This window comes from Staurois parvus, unplaced genomic scaffold, assembly GCF_062004578.1.
Source record: "Staurois parvus isolate SC_StPar_1 unplaced genomic scaffold, SC_StPar_1.0 ptg000947l, whole genome shotgun sequence".
Lineage (NCBI taxonomy): Eukaryota > Metazoa > Chordata > Amphibia > Anura > Ranidae > Staurois > Staurois parvus.
The window spans coordinates 577190-598288 of NW_028318743.1; the positions used below are offsets into that span (position 1 = coordinate 577190).

At 47.0% G+C, this 21099-nt stretch overlaps 1 pseudogene across 1 annotated transcript in view; it reads left to right on the forward strand.

The window, feature by feature from the left end:
• LOC149441790 (proteinase-activated receptor 1-like) overlaps positions 1–21099 on the forward strand; it is a 45401-nt pseudogene that overhangs the window by 17235 nt on the left and 7067 nt on the right. The window contains exon 5 of the transcript XR_016307296.1: positions 863–889. The product of XR_016307296.1 is annotated as a proteinase-activated receptor 1-like (transcript). The remainder of the gene's footprint in view (positions 1–862; positions 890–21099) is intronic.

Sequence of the window (21099 nt, forward strand, 5' to 3'; positions counted from 1 at the left end):
GCCCCCCCCCCCCCATGTGAATGACTATGCTACCCATTCACTAAAAAAAGTGTAAAAATGACAGGAGGCAGTATTTGACAAGTCCTTTATTAAAAATAAAAATTAAAAAAATGTCTCCCAAAGTGAATCCAACGTCACTCATGATAATACTATACACTGTCACTGCACTAATGACACCGGCAAGGAAGGGGTTAACATCCAGGGTGATCAAGGGGTTAAATGTGTGCCTAACTATACGTAATGTCTGTACAGTGTGCTGCCTATACTAAAAGATCTTTCAGCAAAGCAGGGATGAGAAACTGGCAGATGGCTCCCTCTGTACAGAACTCTGTGTTGTCAGAGGACCTGTCATGTTATTATGGACAGGATTGGGGTAAGAGCACCTGTTATGTTATTATGGACAGGATCGGGATAAGAGGACCTGTCATGTTATTATGGACAGGATTGGGGTAAGAGGACCTGTCATGTTATTATGGACAGGATAGGGGTAAGAAGACCTGTCATGTTATTATGGACAGGATTGGGGTAAGAAGACCTGTCATGTTATTATGGACAGGATTGAGGTAAGAGGACCTGTCATGTTATTATGGACAGGATTGGGGGTAAGAGGACCTGTCATGTTATTATGGACAGGATTGGGGTAAGAGGACCTGTCATGTTATTATGGACAGGATTGGGAGAAGCGTTCTCTATACTGATCAATCAATTTACTGTTCATTACTCTTGAAGTTTCAAATAACAATGATTAACATGGATAGAAGAAGGTAAAATAATAATAAATGAAAACAATTGTGTAATAAAATAACTGAATTGTAGATCTTATTGTACGATTCTCTAACACTTTCCTCTTACACTTTTGCAGATAATGAATCTACGTTTGTTATCCTGGGTAAGGAACATAGGGTATAACACATTACTGTCCTGACATCAGTCCTGTCGGCATGTTTTGTTTGTCTTTGTTAACAATACCCCGGTGAATCTATAAGACATACATTTTGCCCTGAGATGGGGTCACTTTAGGTCCAGAACTGGTGGTTTGCATATCATCTAATGTTACCATGATCAGCATACCTGTGAACTTCAGAATTCCTGAGAATAGGGGTGGATTGGGGGGTGGGACCATAGTACACCTCATCGATTAGTAGGTGTAGCAGAATTGGGCTAATAGTGGGAGGGGTTTAGTAATTGAGCCTACATAGAGGGTGCAGGAGTCATGACTAGTGCACAAGAGATAGGCTAATCCAGACCCACTACATCACCATTTCACCCTTCCATACCAATCCCCTTTACGAATTATATTACAGAAAACATAACACCAATTGGAGTAAAAATGGCCAACATGGCCTTATATTAACAAATCAACTTTAAATACACAAAAACATTCCTTAAAACAGAAACAAATAGAGTTGTTGGTCTTCGAAGGCACCCAAACCGAGCCGAAATGCACCTGCGTAAACCATATTACCTTAGGCCTCCAGTCGCAACACACCGGCTCGGAGACAACCATACCATCCGCAGTGCAGCACCACCACCTTCCAGTTAAACTTCAATTAACTGGAATGCCCCTTTGCACACCATACCACCGATGGGTCCCACACCATTATTTGTACCTTCCAAAATAAGTACCACCTCAAAAGACCAACAACCGCCACAGCACGCTGGGTAAGCCCTTACCCATGCGTGCCACGCCACACCCGAACGGCCCGCTGTACTCCATCCTGTAGACCCAGGGACCATAAATCCGTCCCCACAGCGTTCAAATGTACCCCATCACTCCGAAGTATGCACCTCCAACTCCAAATGCTGGACCACCAGCCCCCCATTGTAGATAAAGAATCGCCCCACCTCATTGTTGACTTTCATATGGGCCTTGTTAAGCCACTCCACCAACTTCGCCAAACGCCAAGAAGTGCGAGCGACCATGTCAGACCACATAACCACCATATCCGGATACTCCCTTCGCAACCAAAGAAAGTCCAACTTGACATCCCGCACCAGCTCCTGCATGGACCTAACCCCCAAATCGTTGCCACCTGCATGAAGCAAAAGAACATCCAGTGGCCTATCCAAGCGAGCAAAACGCTGCACCTCAGGGAGCACGTGACCCAACATACCCGGCACACCAATCCAGCGGACACAAGCTTCCTGCCTAGACAACCCCAGCTGCCTGCCATTAGGCCGCACATCAGCCCCCAAAACACATAGGAGTAACCCAGGAGCCACACCAGGCACACTGCTCCACCTGAAAAGAAACCAATACAACCAAACAATACACCAAAGAGACAGAATAGAAAACTCCACCCAGCCCAGGGAAAAACAAAACACGGGACCCACCACCTAGTCCCCCAACAAATGCGGATAAACGTACAGGCGAAATCTCTGCGAATCCCACCTACCAATACGTTTCACCACAGCATCTGACAAACCCCACCGGGCAGCCTCCGTAGCAGCCCCGATACAAAACGAATGTGAGGCATACAATGACGTATCCAAGCCAGCCGCCGTTAAACACCGTCGAAAAACTGCCACAAATTGAAAGCGAGACAAGGGGACCCATCAGCATGCACGGAAAATGACCCCTTCCCCACCGGACGGCGGGATAAAAAATCTCGAACCGCAAAAAGGAAGAGCAAAAAACTGCACCCTCGCACCACGACCCAATTGGTCTGTCTTAGACCGATGGACGAGCACCTCCACCCACTCACCAGAGCAGGCAACCTCGTCCACAAATAACCCCCCAAGAACCAATTTGGACGGACTAACAAGCTCACCGATCTGCAACACCCCAAAAAAGGCCACCGCAAAGGCCGCCCGAAACAAGCACACCTCATAGGCCGAAGAACACAAAGACTGCAGTTGCTCGAACAAAGTCCCCAATAACTCAAAGGACACTGGCCGGCACGAATCCCTGCACCGATGAGCCCTACGGTAACCCTGAAGGGCCTTTTGAACCCAAAAATCCTTTGTGAAATCCCAACATCCTTGTAACTTAAAAAAAAAGGCCAGACCAGCCAACCCGTGATCCACCGCAGCAGCCGACACCCCCCGCTCAAAGTTTCTTGCCAAAAAGTACAACACCGCCCGTCCCACCTCAGGCCCCCACGGATCAATGCCGACCCGTTGCAGCAGTTCCAGCCACTCCTGCCTGACCTTGGAGTACGCAGACCACGTCGCCTCACTCACCGAACGCTGGATCCAGCCCGCGACGACCCCAAGGCAATCTCCCACAGCCAGTCGGGACAAGGAACCCCGCGTTTCTCCACCGCTGGTGCCAACTCTCGGAATTTGTCCCACTGAAAATGTGACAAAGCGCCAGCCAGAGTGTTATCGACCCCAGGGAGATGCACAGCATGGAGAAAAAACATTCAGCTGAACGCAACGCAACGCTAAATGGCGAAGCAAGCCAACCACTGGCCGCAAAGAAGCAGAGACCCAATTGATGACCTGAACCACCCCCAAATTATCACAGTGAAAACAAACCTTTAAATTCTGAAAACACTCCCCCCAAACTTCAGCCGCCAACACCACCAGAAAAAGTTCCAACAGCACCAAGTTGCAAAGAAAACCCGCCTCCCTCCAGGAAGCAGGCCACGGAGTCGCACTCCACCGACCCTGGAAAAAGGCCCCATATCCCGCGGAACCCGCCGCATCTGTGAAAAACTCCAGGTCAAAATTTCTCACTGGACCAGACATCCACAGAGCCCGCCCATTAAAAGAATCCAAAAAACTGTGCCAAATTTGCAAGTCCTCCCGATGCTCCCGAGTCAAGTGAATAAAATGTAAAGGGGAGGTAACCCCTGAAGTCGCCGCCGACAACCGGCAGCAGAACACCCGGCCCATCGGCAGGATACGACAAGCAAAGTTAAGCTTGCCCAACAATGACTGCAAGGCCCGCAGCTGAATCTTATGCTTGCCCAAGACCCCACGAATTTCAACCTGGAGGGCCAACAGCTTGTCTTCAGGCAGACGGCACTCCATCGCGCCTGAATCCAAAACAATGCCCAGGAAAGTCATCACCGAAGTCGGGCCCTCCGTCTTCTCCAAAGCCAGAGAAATCCCGAAACGTTCTGCAACGTGTTGCAAAGTGGCCAGCAAAACCGCACACACATTGGAAGCTGGCGGACCCAGACAAAGAAAATCATCCAAATAATGGATGACAGAATCCACCCCTGAGACATTCCGCACCACCCACTCAACGAACAAACTGAAAGTCTCGAACAAAGCGCAGGGTATATAACACCCCATGGGAAGGCACCGATCAACATAAAACGAGCCCTGCCAATGACAACCCAAGTAACGAAAGCTGTCCGGATGTACCGGCAACAGCCGAAAAGCTGACTCAATATCCGATTTGGCCTTGAGCGCCCCGCGCCCATACCGACGGACCCAGAAAACCGCTGCATTAAAAGACGTATAAGACACAGTACACGACTGTGGATCGATAGCGTCGATCACCAACCCCCCTCTCGGGAAGGAAAGATGGTGAATTAACCGAAACGCATTGGGCTCCTTCTTGGGCACAACTCCCAAGGGAGAAACAACCAGATCCGAAAACGGAGCACAAGAAAACGGGCCGCCCATGCGTCCCAACCCCACTTCCTTACGCAACTTAGCCGAAGCCACCTCTGCATGCTGCAAGGGCGACTGTAAGTTCCGAGCTAAGGGAGGAATCGAAGCCAAATTACACGGGATGTGGAAACCCTCAGAAAACCCCGCCGCCAGCAGCGAGGCGGCCGCCTGATCAGGGTATCTATTTAGGAAAGGCTGCATCCTTTCCACCCACACCGGCGTCGTCCCTCTTACCCGCATGCTCTCCGGAAAGGCCTCTACCCCGCTTGAGACAGTGCGACAAGGAATGGGAACCACCGCAACCAGAACATTTGTGTTTAAAACGGCAGGACCCTCCAAAACTACAGGCACCCTCTTGGAACTGCCAGAAGAAACCCCTACACTTTACGACCAATTGTCCCGGGGAGAATGAACCACCGGCCCCGCCCTGAAAAAACTGACCAGGGGTCCGTGCTGGAGTCATAAGCCGCATCCAAAGGCCAATGTCCTTATGGTCCCACCGCAAAGACGGGCGAACAGCCCTACGCTGCCAAAACTGTTCATCATACTGGAGCCAGGTGGTACCCCATAAACCCTGTGAGCCTCGCTAATAGCGTCAAGGTAACAGAAGAGTGCTGAGCAATGCTCAGGGGCCTTCTCCCCAATGACACTAGCCATAATCGCAAATGCCTGCAACCAATTAGCAAAGGTACATGGGATAAACCGAAAACACTTCTCAGATTCCTCCCGCCTGCCCTCTTCCACCCGCGACCCATCGAAAGGAAAACACTCCAAAGGCAAGAGTGTTTAGATCTTGACATACTCACCTTTCCAAATCTTTTCCAAGACATCCGGATGTAAGTGCACCTCTAACGGGCCCTCGAAGCACACATACACTTCACACATAGCGGAGTCTGACAGGCCCCAAAACCCCCTCACCCTCACCCAAAACCGTGGAGGGGCCCGCAGAGCCAAGAGCACCAGCCTCCGCCGCAACCACCCCTGGCCCAGAACCCGGAGGAGAAGAAACCACCGGGCCCCGCAGTTCCACAATGTCCCGCCCTGGACCCCGAACACATCCCCACCATCAGGCGGGAGCCACGCAGACGCAGGCCCAGAGCCCCCACTACCACCCTGCTCAAGTCGCCGCAGCAAGTCCCTCAGGCCAGAAAGCAAATCGCCTAGACCCGCATCAATACCCGACAGGGAAACGCCGACGTCCGCCACCGCAGAGGGGCGGCCCGACCTTCCCCCAACAAGTCCCGGAGAGCAGAAGAAAAAGAGACAGAAGACCCAGAAACAGGTAGCTCACCAGGCTGCCTAGGAGAGGTCCCATCAGCCGCACGTCCAGACTCCACTGTCGCCGAGCGGCCGGCCATCGCCCCCACATCGGGTTCCGACAGCTCTCCCTTGGACTGGTCTTCATCACCTCGACGGCCGAATGGCCTCCCAGTCCCATAAGCCATGGGTCCCGCAGGTGTGCTGCTCCCGACTCCGCCTCCCGGCACCAGACACGCCCACCGACATCCCAGGACTCCTTCCTGCAGCGCTCCCAGCAGCTCTCCACCCAGCGCTGCTCTTCCCTCTGCACTTCTTCGGAGCCGCCGCTCCAGGCCTCCCAGAGGGACCGCCGGCCGCAGTAGGAGACAGGCCAGCGGCCGCAGTGGTACGCCTCCCACGCTGGGCCCCCTCCCTGACAGGCGCTTTGTCAGAAGAGGAGCCGTTGCCATGCCGACCTCTCTGCCATGCGGGCGGGGGGAGGGACTTCCTCCATATGTGACCACGCCCGCCGAGCTCCGCCGTGGACGGGGATTCCTCCCGGCCTCCCCGCAAGCAGAGGCAGGAGAGCGCCCTGCTAGCGGGGCCGGAGGGTCCCGAGCGGGGCTCCCGATGTGGCACCGAGCTCTGGGGGAGGAGCCCGGGCTAAAGCACTCCGGAGGCTGAGACTTTCGAGCGCGTGGGCACTCCCGCCCCCCTGCCGCTGGTGACAAGCCAGGGTCCTTCAGCAAAGCACAGACCCAGCTCTGCAGTCAGTCCGCCCCTCGGGAAGCAGCAGCTGGGCCAGTAAACCCTCCATAACGGCAGCCACTGACCACTCACAGTATCCCCAGGGAAGGCAGCCGATCACAGGGCACACTGCAGCTGGAAGCTCTCGAAGCTCTCTCTTCTCACGTCTCACACTGACTGACGGCCCTCCCCAAACCCCCCACCCCAAGGTGTAGCAGACCCCACCTACACCCCCCAGCTACCAATCAGGTCCCAGCCATCCCATACAACCCCACCTCGTGCTATCCTTAACCCTTTACTGTCTTCCTTACCACTCTAGGCCTAGTGATGCCTGCCCTGCGCTATTTCTTTTCCTTTCTTTATGCTACGGGTATTTCTGAAGTACCGTATGTAATGTACATGGTGCAGGGGTCCAGGTTGGGTAATGTACATAGTACAAATATTGCCTCTAACATTTTTCTATCAGTGCTCCATTATAACATTTGTGACATTGAGGACACATCCAGACTCTGCCTAAATAATGACCTCCTTGAGCAGAGGGATGCATTGATCACACTCATACTAAGTAGTTGTCAGGAATGGACTTGCCAATAGTGGTGGGACTCACCTGCCTTGTGGGCTGCAGTACCAGGGCTGGCCAGCGGGTGCTCTCAACAACCAGAGGCTCACTTCGGCAATTAGCCATCACATGGGGCTGATTGCAGGTGGTGTATTTAAGGGATGGCCAGACCTGCAGTCTGTGCCTTGTTGTACTGTTTGCTTGGCCCTGGTTTCCTGATTCTGTTTCTGCTGTCCTGACGCTGCCTGAACTCTGCCTGTACTGACCTCGGCTAGTCCTGACCACTCTCCCGCCTGCTCCTGGTACTCCGTTTGCCCGTTTGCTACCGACCCGGCCTGCCTGACTACTCTTGTATCGTATGTTTGTTATCTGTTGGAGGTTTGGTTCAGTTTGTTTGCACTGTATTATGTTTAGTTTTGCACTGCGTTTGTATTGTTGGTCTTAATAAATTATATTATTTACTATATCTGAAGCCTACATTTCCCTGTGTCAGTCCACACACCTCTGGTCACACCCGCATCCCTGACAGTAGTACTAGCGGGGCCTATGTGCCCATGCACTAAGGGTATTTTTGCCCGCTCACCAATACCAGGCAGGAACTGCGGTCATGTGAACAGTTCAACATTAAGGCCGTCCTCCGACTTAGAGATGAGCTGATACTGCATGTAGTAATGAAGCTATAAAGTGTAGTCCCATAGCCCTACACACAGGGACTTACAGGTTTTGTAACTTTTGCCACATTTTGTTATGTGAAACCAGGCACTGCTCACCGCCTGGCCAATACCATCCCTACAGTGAAGCATGGTGGTGGCAGCATCATGCTGTGGGGATGTTTTTCAGTGGCAGGAACTGGGAGACTAGTCAGGATTGAAGGAAAGATGAATGCAGCAATGTACAGAGACAACTTTGATGAAAACCTTTTCAAGAGCGCTCTGGACCTTAGACGGGGGCGACGGTTCATCTTACACCAGGACAAGGACCCTAAGCACACAGCCCACATAACAAAGGAGTGGCTATGGGCTGACTCTGCGAATGTCCTGGAGTGGCCCAGCCAGAGCCCAGACTTGAACCCGGTTGAACATCTCTGGAAAGATCTGAAAATGGCTGCGCACCGACACCCCCCCATCCAACCTGATGGAGCTTGAGAGGTACTGCAAAGAAGAATGGGAGAAATTGCCCAAAAATAGGAGTGCCGAGCTTGTAGCATCATACTCCAAATGACTTGAGGCTGGAATTGGTGCTAAAGGGGCCTCAACAAAGTATTGAACAATTTATATGAATACTTTAATTTCAGCTTTAATTTAACATTTTTAATAAATTGCAAAGATTTCAAAAAGAACTTCTTTCACAATGTCATTATTAGGTATTGTTTGTAGAATGTTGAGGAAAAAAAATGAGTTTAATCCATTTTGGAATAAGGCTGTAACAAAACAAAAGGTGAGAGTCCAAAGTGGAAGGGTCTATTCTTGGTGGTCCTCCGGTATCCTAAGTGGCAGTGATGGACTACAGGACACATCAGTCCATCTTCTCAATCTCAACAGGAAACAGCAGCAGCAAACCTCTGTGACCAAGCCCCTGGTGGGCAGAGTGAAGCGTGTCAGAGGGCGTGGCCAGAATGGCGGCTGAGGCCATTCCTCAACATTGGACTCCTGGGGTTGGTTGTCTTTTTGACCATGCGGTTTCCCTCTGGTTCCTGCTCCCGGTCCCGCAAATGCACTGTGGACTGAAATGTGTGGGGATGCCATTCAGAATTAATATTAGCCCAGCGTGTCTTGCAAGAGCAGCGCAATTTGGCTGAAGGTGGTTGCGGGTGCAGGAACAGATGCATTTCCTTCACTCACAACCAGCCTGCAAATGTGAACCTTGCCAAAAAGAATAGCTCCAGGTAAAATTCTTATTTTCCCGTGCAGTGTGGAAAACTGCTAGTTTTTGTCTAAGGCATTGCAGAGATATACTTACTTAATCCGCCAACCCTACTAGCACAAGACTGGAACCCACTGCTTCTGCACCCCTCCACAAGCTAGCAGTCTTGTGAATGTACAGTCCCTGACATCTTCATGCCTATAGACCAGCTCTGGATGTGAGGACGCCAGGAACAGTCCACCGCTGGACATGGGGAAGCACTGTTTTCCAGAGGATCGAAGGATCAGGTAAGTATAGATTTTACTTGCACCCCTGGACAAAACAAGCAATTAACCCATGAAGAAACATCTCTCCCAAAATTGAATATCCTCTAAAATATCTTACCTTTTCCCCCAAAGCCATTTTATCACATGATTGCACATTGAAGCATGAAGTAAGTTCCTTAACATTGGTATTATCATCCCAACTGATAATCCTTCATCCAACATGAACAATTTGCATCGCTGTCTATTGGCTTCCTCTGAAGTTACAAAAAGTGCTTCTATATTCCCATAAACATACTCCAAAAATGTGATTACCCCTCACATACACACAAATAATAGCGACCACTGACATTTAGGATGACTGCTTTTTATAGGTCTTTTTTGGGTCCACTTCCTTTTGGTGCTCTTATATAACATCTTTACGTATGTTACACATATCTCACACGATGACATCATCATGTAGATGTCATTCACGCTTTATGTACATCACATTCACTAACATCATTAGCATGTGTGCAAAATGCAACGTGATGACCTGACGACCCCACATAATAGATAAACATAAACCTCGATGACTGTATTTTTCATAACAATTGGACGACAGGTTTACAATCACCTAATATAAGCTTCATTTTCTGCTTCTGTTCTTCTAAATAGCAAGAGTATTTTTAATGGATGTATAATTTTTTTTAGGGTATTATCATTTATAGCATCCTGTTAATATTTCTCAATCAGTGGTAATTTTTTAACAATAAAACTATTTTTCTTTATCGTACATTATGGGACACATAGCAGCCATAATAATCCCTACTCATAGGGTTATACACCACTTACAGGGGATTGGACACTGGCAACATAACAGGAAGTCCCTTCCTATATAACCCTTTCCATACAAGAAGGAGTTTGCGTTTTTTTTGCCATTGTCAGAAGTTGATGGTCTCTGCTGTGTAGCTCTCTGCACGATATTACCAGATTCTCAACAGTTCCAACTGGGATGTGAAAAATTGTCATATAGGGATTAATTCCTACAGTTATCATCACTCAGGAGAATGCTACCCGGACCCCTGCACTGGATGGAGAGGACAAGATGTGAGGACAGCCCGTAATGTTGCCTATTGACAGAGGACCTTGAGTTTATGGAACCTTGCACATTGATTTATTGCCAAAGTGTGGTCCAGTAGGGTGCTATACAGGTCCAGAATAATGAATCCTAGCATGGGAGATAAAGTTCCTTAAGGCTCATCATAAGGGGTGAAAATTGGATCCCTTCCCCTAGGAAGGGTGGACTGGTAGCCCCTTGAAGCCCTGTTGGTAATTGGCTAGTTTGCCCCTTTCCCCTACCCTCTGCCCTCTGGTACATGAACAGTAGGGTTAGGGAATTAACCCAGATGGATCATTTGCTGTTTTTACTTGTTTTGTATGTTTATTGTTGGAGAAGTGGCTGCTGATGTGGTATCATCTGGTGTCACTGCTTTTGGCCAGGCTGCCTGGCCTGCACTGCGCTCCCTCCAGGATGTGACAGCACCACAATGAGGAGGAATTAAGGAATCCTGGCTGATTTCCAAGCCGCTCCATCACCATGTTTCAGTGGCAGTGCTGAGAAGGGTGCCTCCGGGTGCCATTACAGGAGTGGGGCGTTATGGCAGCAACAATACTGCCTGCTTTGTAACAGCATCAGGATATCCTGGTGGCACAGAAAAGACTGCAGTGGCTTCAACTATGGAAGTGGCACTCCCCAATTAACACTGTTATTCCAAAGTATGGATACATTTGAAGCAATGTTTATTCTTGACACTCCTATCCTCATTGAGCCTCCAGGGTCATGTGAGCACACCTGTGGAAGATGGTGGGGATGCTGGCGTCAGTCTTCTAGAGTAACCTGTGCGCTGTTGGTGGTTGCACAGCGTACTCTCAACTTACTAGGATTGTTCCATTTGTGGTGTAAGCAGGCCATGTGTTTCATAGATGGCAGAGAGGTGGGGACACAGGGGGATGGGTCCCCAATACCTCAGTCAGGTAGGAAAGAACCTAGCTGTCACCCCTCAGTACTGTTCCCAAGGGGGGTCAATGTGTGCCTTGCAGTTTTGGCTGCCTCCTCTTATCAGGTACTTACGCTACCTCAGGGGCACCTTTCCTCCAGTTTCCTTGTAACAAAAGAAGAGTTTTTGCCTGCATTAGCAGGAATGCTACAGGAACCATTATGCTTTTGAAATTAGGCTTTTCATTCCCTCCTTGCATATTTTAGGGGAGGAAGAACTTGCGGGTGATGACACTGAAATGGACTACAGCATACCTGAGGATATGAAGGCAGAAGATTCAGTTTTGCAAGGACTGTTTGCCAGACTCAGGCAATTTCTTGAGGATGTGGCATGCACGGATATTAAGTTATCACTTCTCTTCTCAGAACGTTCCACCCCTGGGTCATAACAGGCACAACAAGGTCCTCATAGTTCCCTGTTCATTCTCACCTCAAGGAAGTTTTTATGTGAGCTGGGTTCATCTGACAATGTGTTCATTCCACTGAAGAGATTTGCCCAGCAATACTCACTGGAGAATGAATTCAATATGTAGTGGTATATGCCCTCTGTAGATGCAACAATCTCTTGTCTAAGTGAAAGTCTTATGTGACCGGTGGATAACCATTACAGTACTTATGGATGCTGACATCCTTAAGTACCATAATGATACAAACATCTACAGACTTTGCTGAAACTGTCTTTTACCTTGATGGGTGCAGCCTTTCAGCTGGCAGTTGTGGCTAGCAGAGTCTGCCAAAACCTTAAGGTGAAGCTTCACCAGAGGGTTGGATGCCTTGAGCAGTGATACCGAGTTGAGAGAATGTCTTAAGATTTCTTTCATGTCCCCCTTCACTGTGAAGGCCTTGAAGTTTTCCAGCCAACAATTTGATCCTTTTGGACTATTGTATATACAGCAGCATTTTCATAATTGCATGCCCAGAAGTATCTGGCCAAGATTGTGGTCTGCAGAGTTACCTAGCAAAGAAGCTGCTGTCTATTTATCCCTGGGGAATTAATAATGGGGAATGTTTGTTTGGGCCTGAACTGGTTTTATGTCCAGAGGTATTCAGGCGGTATGCAGTTTTCTGTTACATTTTGGAAAGTAAGGAAATGTAACAGTAGCATGTGACTCAAAGATTTGCAACTCCTTCTGTGTCTTCCTCCACATGGTATTCCTTTCATTACTCTCTGGCTGTGACTTTTAGGTTGAAAACTCAGTTTGAGTTCCATAAGAGGCCCTGGGCCTCCCAGCTAGCAAAGTTGGAGGGAGGGGGCATAGAGGACAAGTGAGTTTGCTGTACATTGGCTCTGGGCTACAAGCTGCAATTTCAGAGCTTTCTTCCTACACAATTCACGCTTTTAAATATTTTTTGAATCTGCAAAAGATATTTGTCTCTTGTGCAAGCTCTTGATCATCCTCCTTCTCAGTGAGTTCATATTATGTTTCTAAAGAAAGAAAAGTTCTGCTCTAGCCTTTATACAATTCTAAAACTGAAAGGCGAATTTCACCCATCTTGGACCTCTCTCTCTCCAATCAGGGGGATTCTTGGCATCAGTGGGCATAAGGGATGCATTCCTACATGTCCCAAACTTACCACCTTACCAGAGGTTCTTTGGTGGTGGTGAAGGACCATCATTTTCAATAGATGGCATTGCATTTGACCAGTTCACTGCTCTCAAGAGCCTGGCTGGAGCTCTTGTATTTCCAAGGTATCCCTGTTATAGGACACCTAGATAGTTTGCTTCTGAGGGAGACCTTCGGTTCAGTTGTTCAGTTCAGTCTTTACTACCAAGCTGAAGGTTAGGAAGATGACTTATTTAAGTCTTATTTGCATGGTGTGAGGCTTGGAAATTCATCCTCGTGAGTATTATGTGCGTACAATGTGGACCGATTCTTGACATTTCTCCAACTCTGAGTTGACCAGGGACTGGCCTTGAGTACGATTGAGGATCAAGCTTTAGCCTTGATGTTCTTTCAGAAAGCCATTATTTCACACTCCCTGGTGTGAGCTTTTGTGAAGGGAATCAATCATATTGTTCCATCACTTATCTTTGCTGGTTATGTGGGACTTCAATGTGGTTCCTTTTGTATTGCAGAATTCCCATGCAATATCTGGGATATTCCTTAGTCCTTCTGTCAGTCAGTCATGTATTTTATCTGATTTTGGTTTTTTGATGTCTTCTCATTCCCTCTGCAAAACCATTTTAAAACTTTGTTACTTAAATTTATTATATTTTTCCATTTTTTTCTTCTTTTTCTCCTCTTATTTCTTTATATATGTGTGGTCACTGTATGTTGACACCTAATCTTGATAAGATACATTTTCTATTATTCTGCTACACTGTGTCAGCTTCTCAATAACATTTGAGTTATCTAGCAGCTATGGGGAGGAAGCCGCAGAGAGAGGTAATCACCACCTGTTACTGATTTCCTTTACTCTGCGATCTCCACCCTGTTATCACAGGACAAAAAAATGGAAACACTACATGATTTACAGATGTGAAAATGACAGCATGTTTTGCGTGGAAGTAATGTAATGTTCTTTTGCTTCCACTGTGTGATGAGACACCTAGCTAAAAGGTGGGAAGCCTCACTTTCCTCATTCACCAGCTAAGCGACACCAACATTTTGCCCTCTCTGAAGCTCAGTAAGCTCTGACATGGCTCTGTATTACTAGCAGTGCAAGCAATGAATGAGGAAAGTGAGGCTTCCTGCCAATTAATTAGGTTTCTCATCACACAGTGAAAGCACAAGAATGTTACATCAATTCTGCTTTCAACGTGAAACATGTAATTTTCACACCTGCAAATCATGTAGTGTTTCCATTTTTTGTTGAACCCCTGATTATATCCAGCAGTTCTGTTATGAACTGCTTTTATTATGACTAAGTACAAGAGTTTGTGGGACTGAAATGTGTAAATAATTTACACCGGATGGATTCTTTTTATGTCTTTTGGATAATGAATAAAATAGTGCAATTTTACTTTATACCTTGTCAGTGCTAGACTTTCACTTTCTCAGAATTGTCTGCCCTTCCTGTTAAGAGCTGTCCCTGGTGCTCCACCAGGACAAATTGATTTTATAGCCTCAGCCATCCTTTTTTTTTGTCTAGGGCAGTTTTTTATTTGTTCAGTCACTACCAGGACATGGTTTTCCGCTCCTGTCCTAAGCCTCAGTTGCTGGGGGACAAGGCTATTCCCATCTTGAACGTGGTTTGGGTTGTCAGGATTAACTGAGGTTGACTGTTCTATTCATCAGTTGGATTTCCTCTTTGTGCTTCTTGAAGGCCCAAGAAAAGGTTAAACAGCTTCCATATCATAGCTTCCATCCTTGGATGGATCTGTCAGCTTATTCTCAAGCTTATGGTCCAAAGGGGAAGCTCCACCATTTTTTGGAGGAGGAGTGTAGGTACCTCCTGGGCTATTCATCAGACTTCGGTAGCTCAAGCTGTAAGCTGCTACTTGGTCTTTGGGTTGTATTTTTACAAAGTTTTCTACTGCTTGGATGCTGCCTTGGTCACAGCGTATTGCAGGCAGCTGTATGAGGTTCTAGCCTATTCTGGTTTAATTGTTTGGGGCCTGTGGGCTTGTTGCTGTATTGTCCTCTTCTCATTCAGTGCTTTGGAACATCCCTACGAGTAAGAATGAATATGGCTGCACTGTGTCCCAGGATGTAGAAATAAAGAAAAATAGATTTCTGATGTACCTGGAAAATCCATTTCTTGGAGTAAACCAAAGGACAAAGAGGTCCCTCTCCTCTATGGTTTATGGCTTGCTACAAAACCGAGACCCTCACTTTATATGAGGGGTTATAAAGGGGAGATCTCCTGTTTTTCTTTCAGTGCCCAATCACCTTTAGGTGGCACATAACCCTATGAATACAGATTAATAAGGCTGTTATGTGTCCCATGATCTACCCCAAAAAATGCATTTTACAGATCAAGTCATCCAGTTTTAACATATTTATTTGCTTTATTAAATTAAATATTAGTTTTGTAAATCAAATTTTTAATGTAAAATATTTCTTCAGTTAGCATCTAGCACAGCAGGAATTTTTTCCTAAGGACTTTCCCTCCAAGCTGTATATTTGTAATATTTATATTATTTACACAAGGGGGCGGGGAATAAGAAAAGCTTTAATTTAGAACTTTTCCCCGTCTCCTCTTTCCTATGATGATGTCGGTTGTGATGAAAGCATAGGGCGGGGCTTACGATCTGACATCACGGCACATGTATGTAGAGCAGCACAATACGATGAGCTTTCTGTTTGCTGTTCACCTGTAAGTTTGTTTCTTAAATAATCCCAGATCTTTTATACAGAATTATGTCGTGTTTTGTGGACATTAGAGAGTTGGTCTGAAGAGCAGTGTGTCCCAATTTCTGGGGCTCCATTTTCAGTTACCTAATGTTGGGGGGCAATATAATAAAGGGTCTCATCTTCTGGTAAGAGGCGTATTTTTCCATGGTGGCAGTGATGGCGCATTCTCAGATGTTTTATCACTTGGTGTTGGAGGAATCCATTTTCACTGTTTTCACCATGAGAACCTTTTATATAAGACTGATTGTTTTGCACTCTTTTCGTATAGATTGATTTACGTACGTAGATTGATTTACGGCAAAGAAAGACAAACTCGGCTACGTACAGAAACATGGTTCAGAATCAACACAACAAATTGGTGCTACTGGCTAACAAAGTACACTGCTCAAAAAAATTAAAGGAAGACTTTTTAATCAGAGTATAGTATCAAGTCAATGAAACGCCCGAGATATTGATCTGGTCAGGTAAGTAGCAGAGGGGGTTGTTAATCAGTTTCAGCTGCTTTGGTGTTATTGAAATTAACAACAGGTGCACTAGATGGGCAACAATGAGATGACCCCCAAAACAGGAATGGTTCTACAGGTGGAGGCCACTGACATTGTTTTCTCTACTCATCTTTTCTGACTGTTTTTCACTAGTTTTGAATTTGGCTAGGGTCAGTGTCACTACTGGTAGCATGAGGCTATACCTGGACCCTACAGAGGTTACACAGGCAGTCCAACTCCTACAGGATGGCACATCAATAGGTGCTATTGCCAGAAGGTTTTCTGTGTCTCCCAGCACAGTCTGAAGAGCATGGAAAAGCATGGAGCATGAAGAAGATTCCAAGTGACAGGCAGTTACTCTAGAAGTCGTCAGACATCAGCAGGACTGGTATCTGCTCCTTTGTGCAAGGAGGAACAGGATGAGCACTCCCTACAAAATGACCTCCAGCAGGCCACTGGTGTGACTGTCTCTGACCAAACAATCAGACACAGATTTCATGAGGGTGGCCTGAAGGCCCAACATCCTCTAGTGGGCCCTGTGCTCACTGCCCGGCACCATAGAGCTCGATTGGCATTTGTCATTGAACACCAGAATTAGCAGGTCCACCACTGGCACCCTGTGCTTTTCACAGATGAGAGCAGGTTCCCCCTGAGCACATGTGACAGACGTGAAAAGGTCTTGAGAAGCTGTGGAGAATGTTATGCTGCCTGTAACATCATTTAGCATGACCGTTTTGGTGGGGGGTCAGTGATGGTCTGGGGAGGCATAACCATGGAGGGACACACAGACCTCTATAGGCTAGACAATGGCACCCTGACTGCCATTAGGTATCGGGATGATATCCTTGGACCCATTGTCAGACCCTACGCTGGTGCAGTGGGTCCTGGGTTCCTCCTGGTGCATGACGCCTCATGTGGCAAGAGTATTCTGGCAGTTCCTGGAGGATGAAGGAATTGATACCATTGAATGGCCCCCACTCTCATCTGACTTAAATCCAATAGAACACCTCTGGGATATCATGTTTTTGTCCATCCAACACCACCAGGTTGCACCTCAGACTGTCCAAGAGCTCAGTGATGCCCTGGTCCAGATCTGGGAGGAAATCCCCCAGGACACCATCCGTGGTCTCATTAGGAGCCTCCCCCGGACGTTGTCAGGCATGCATACAAGCACGTGGGGGTCATACAAACTACTGAGGACCATTTTGCGTTGCTGCAATGAAATTTCAGCAAGATGGATTAGCCTGCTGCATCATTTCTTCACTTTGATTTTTGAGGTGTCTTTGAATTCAGTCCTCTATAGGTTGATAATTTTCATTTCCATCCAATGATGGGGCATCCTTTCATTCCTAACACATTACCCAGTCCATATCAGTATAGATATCCAGCATGATATTTTTCCTGAAATCTGATGTGATTTCAAAGTGTTCCTTTCAATTTTTGAGCAGTGTACATCAAGCAATGCTTCTTACTGAGTGGTGAGAATTCAAGCCTGTAGAATGAAAGCTTTCAAGAGACTATGGAGTTGATTTACTAAAGGAAAATAGACTGCGCACTTTGCAAAATACAGTTGCACTCTGCAAGAGCAGTTGCCCCAAAGCTTAGTAAATGAAGTAAAGCTTCCCTTTGCTAAGAATACCCAATCACATGCAAGGAAAATAAACAACTGCATTTTTGCTTGCACATGATGCTCATTTACTAAGCTTTGGAGCAACCGCATCTGCAGAGTGCAACTGCACCTTGCAAAGTGCACAGTCCAATTGCTGTTAGTAAAGCAACCCCTATGTCTAGGTGGTTTGAAAAGAGGGAAGAGGAAGGGGAGTGTAAGGGGAGTCCCGAGGGTCCAAGTGGGGACCAGACTCTAAGGTGGGCAAAAAGTGGCGCAAAGGAAAAGCAGAAATGTTGAGTTAGTCTTCCAAGCCTTTGTTATGGATTGTTTGGTGGCCGTAGTTATGTGGAGAAGTAGCTTAAACTCAACCAGAGCCACTGATAAGGGGGTACCACTGTGCTGGGCTCAGGCCCTATAAGTTCAGCAGGGGGACTGACAAGCATCTGTCTCACTTTGCCTTTCTGCTAAATGTGCAGCTGATCCGTAGCCTCCTGTCATTCTCTCGCAGCACGGCTCAGCTCTCTGATGTTAGCTCTGCTTCCCTGCATTCCTTTTTATTTATCTCGGTAAGTTTGTTTCTCACCCCCCTCCAGATTCTTGCCCTACTCCATCTCCCTGTCATATACCGCCTCTCATCCCTGAAATTTCGCTCCAGTCTTTCTCTCTTCTCAGTCCCATTGATTGTGCCCAGGTTGGTCTCCCTGCAGTCTCAGTCCTTCACTCGAGTACCTCTTGTACTCCTACTCCCATCTGATCTCCATCCTGTTCCTCCATCGGCCCAGCCTGTATATTCTTTACTGCTCTCCCCCCTTCCCTGACACAGTCCCAGCCATAGATGTCCTTTATCTCATCTAGCAGGGCTCAGTGTTTCTGTAGCTGGGCTTCCCACTCCTGTCTCCTAGTCTGGTTCCGAGGCCCGGACTGGCCATAGGGCACACCGGGCATTGGACCAGTGGACCAGGGGCCACCAGGATAGAAGGGCAGGCTGGGCGGCACATAGAGTAACCGGACAAAGCATTTCTTGGTTCCTCTATGTGCCGCCCCTCCTATTCATCTCCTGCTGCCATGGGCTCCTGTATACTCCCCCCACGGCCACTCCCCCATTTGTTTCTCCTTTCTTTCTTTCTTTCTTTCTTTCTTTCTTTCTCTTTCTTTCTTTCTTTCTTTCTTTTTCTTTCTCTCTCTCTCTCTCTCTTCCTGTTTCCATCTTTCTTTCTTTCTTTCTTTCTTTCTTTCTTTCTCTCTCTCTTCCTGTTTCCATCTTTCTTTCTTTCTTTCTTTCTTTCTTTCTTTCTTTCTTTCTTTCTTTCTTTCTTTCTTTCTCTCTCTTCCTGTTTCCATCTCTCTCTCTCTCTCTCTCCCTCTCTCCCTGTTTCGTTCTTTCTCTCTTTCTCTCTCTCCCTCTCTTTCTTTCTTTCTTTCTTTCTTTCTTTCTTTCTTTCTTTCTTTCTTTCTTTCTTTCTTTCTTTCTTTCTTTCTTTCTCTCTCTCTCTCTCTTTCTTTCTTTCTTTCTTTCTTTTTTCTCTCTCTCTATCTCTCTTCCTGTTTCTTTCTTTCTCTCTTTCTCTCTCTCCCTCTCTTTCTTTCTCTCTTTCTCTCTCTCTTTCTTTCCCTCTTTCCCTCCTTTTTTCTTTCTCTCTCTCTTTCCCTCCTTTTTTCTTTCCCTCTTTCCCTCCTTTTTTCTTTCCCTCTTTCCCTCCTTTTTTCTTTCCCTCTTTCCCTCATTTTTTCTTTCCCTCTTTCCCTCCTTTTTTCTTTCCCTCCTTCCTTATTTATTTCCTTCTCTCCCTCCTTTTTTCTTTCCCTCTTTCCTTTTCTCCCTTCTTCCTTCTCTCCCTCCTTCCTTCTCTCTCTCTTTCTTTCTTTCTTATAATGTGAAAATGTAATGTAAAAAAATAATAAAATATAAATTTGTATAAAATTTAAATAAAAATAAAAACCTACTGACACTAGTGGCGGAATTACCAGGGTGACCAGGCCCTGGTTTTCTGCCACCGGGCTCCAAGTAAAGGGTCCCTGGGCTTGTGGTTGCTCAGTCCAAAATGCCCAAGCCTATTTTTTTGTTCCAGTCTGGGCCTGCTGGTTCCCCCTTCAGTTAACTGCTACAAATCTCTCATTCCCCTATTCAGTGCAACGTTGCTCCTTCTCCCCCTTTACACTGTCATCACCCATTACAGACTCATTTCCCTCTACAAATCAGTGTATCACTGCTGAACCACTTCTATTTAACCATCTACCAACTGATCTTGCTAATGACTCTCATTTTCTATCACCTATAGCCAAGGCCCATGCTAAACTATTTTGCGCCCTAAGCAAGACCAGTTACTTGCCCCCCCTCCCCCACCTAAAAAAACCCCAAAAATTTAAAAAAACAGTAGAAAATATTAAATCAATAAAACAATGAAACTGTTAAATTTCTTTCAATTTGCAAAAATAAGCTGCCATAAGTTGCCATCAGCAGCAATATTAAAGACAAAATCAGTGTAACAGACGAACTGTATCTGTGGCTGGCAGTGGCAGGGTGGCAGTGAGTGGAGGATGATGCAATGGGAGAAGATAAAGTGCTGTGACAGCAGGCAGCCCAGCCCCCTCACACACACAGAGAGAACACCTGAACTGAGCGATTCCACACAGTGACAGATCCGACACAACACACCACCACCAATACTGACACAGATCAGCAGGCCTAGCAGGCACTAGAAGAGCAGGCTGTGGGATTGTGTTGATGTCGTCACTCACTGACACATTGTACATGTGATAGATGTCCAGCATGCCGGATCACACTCACACAAAGACATCAGAGTCAGACATTACCATCATCCACAGGCACAGCTTCACCTCCACTGATGAATGGGAAGAGAAGGGCTGGAACTCCACAGTGATCAGCAGCCACCAGCCGGCTTGCAGTTAGAGACTGAGTCTGAGAGGAACACTGGAAGGAGTGGCAGTTCAGCTGCTACACTGGCCCCAGACACCAGGCATTTTCCTCTGTCCATTCTTCCTCCCCTCTGCTACCCCTCCTCTCAGCTGAAGGACCATTCATGATGTGGTGGCATCCCACACAGAGAGAGTGTCGGCCTGTGCTGTGCCCAGGCACCCCTAGGTGGCAGTGCGCCCCAGATGGCTGCCTAGTTTGCCTAGTGGAAGCACCAGCCTTGCCTATAGCTTAGATCTAGTATCATTATAGGATTCCTATTTGAGTCTTAGCGCTAGTCGTATTCTATGTTCAACTCCAGGTCAGTCCCGTTCCCTTACCTATAATAACCTTTTATCATTTAACTATATTTATATATATATTTTTTATAATTTTTTTTTCTTCTATGGATATTTATTAATCAATAATCAGAAAGGGGAGGGGGCAAAACTAATCCCTCAACAGTTTCCCCTGCAGCACAGCTGGCTTCTCTTGTCTCCTCTGCCAGCTTGCAG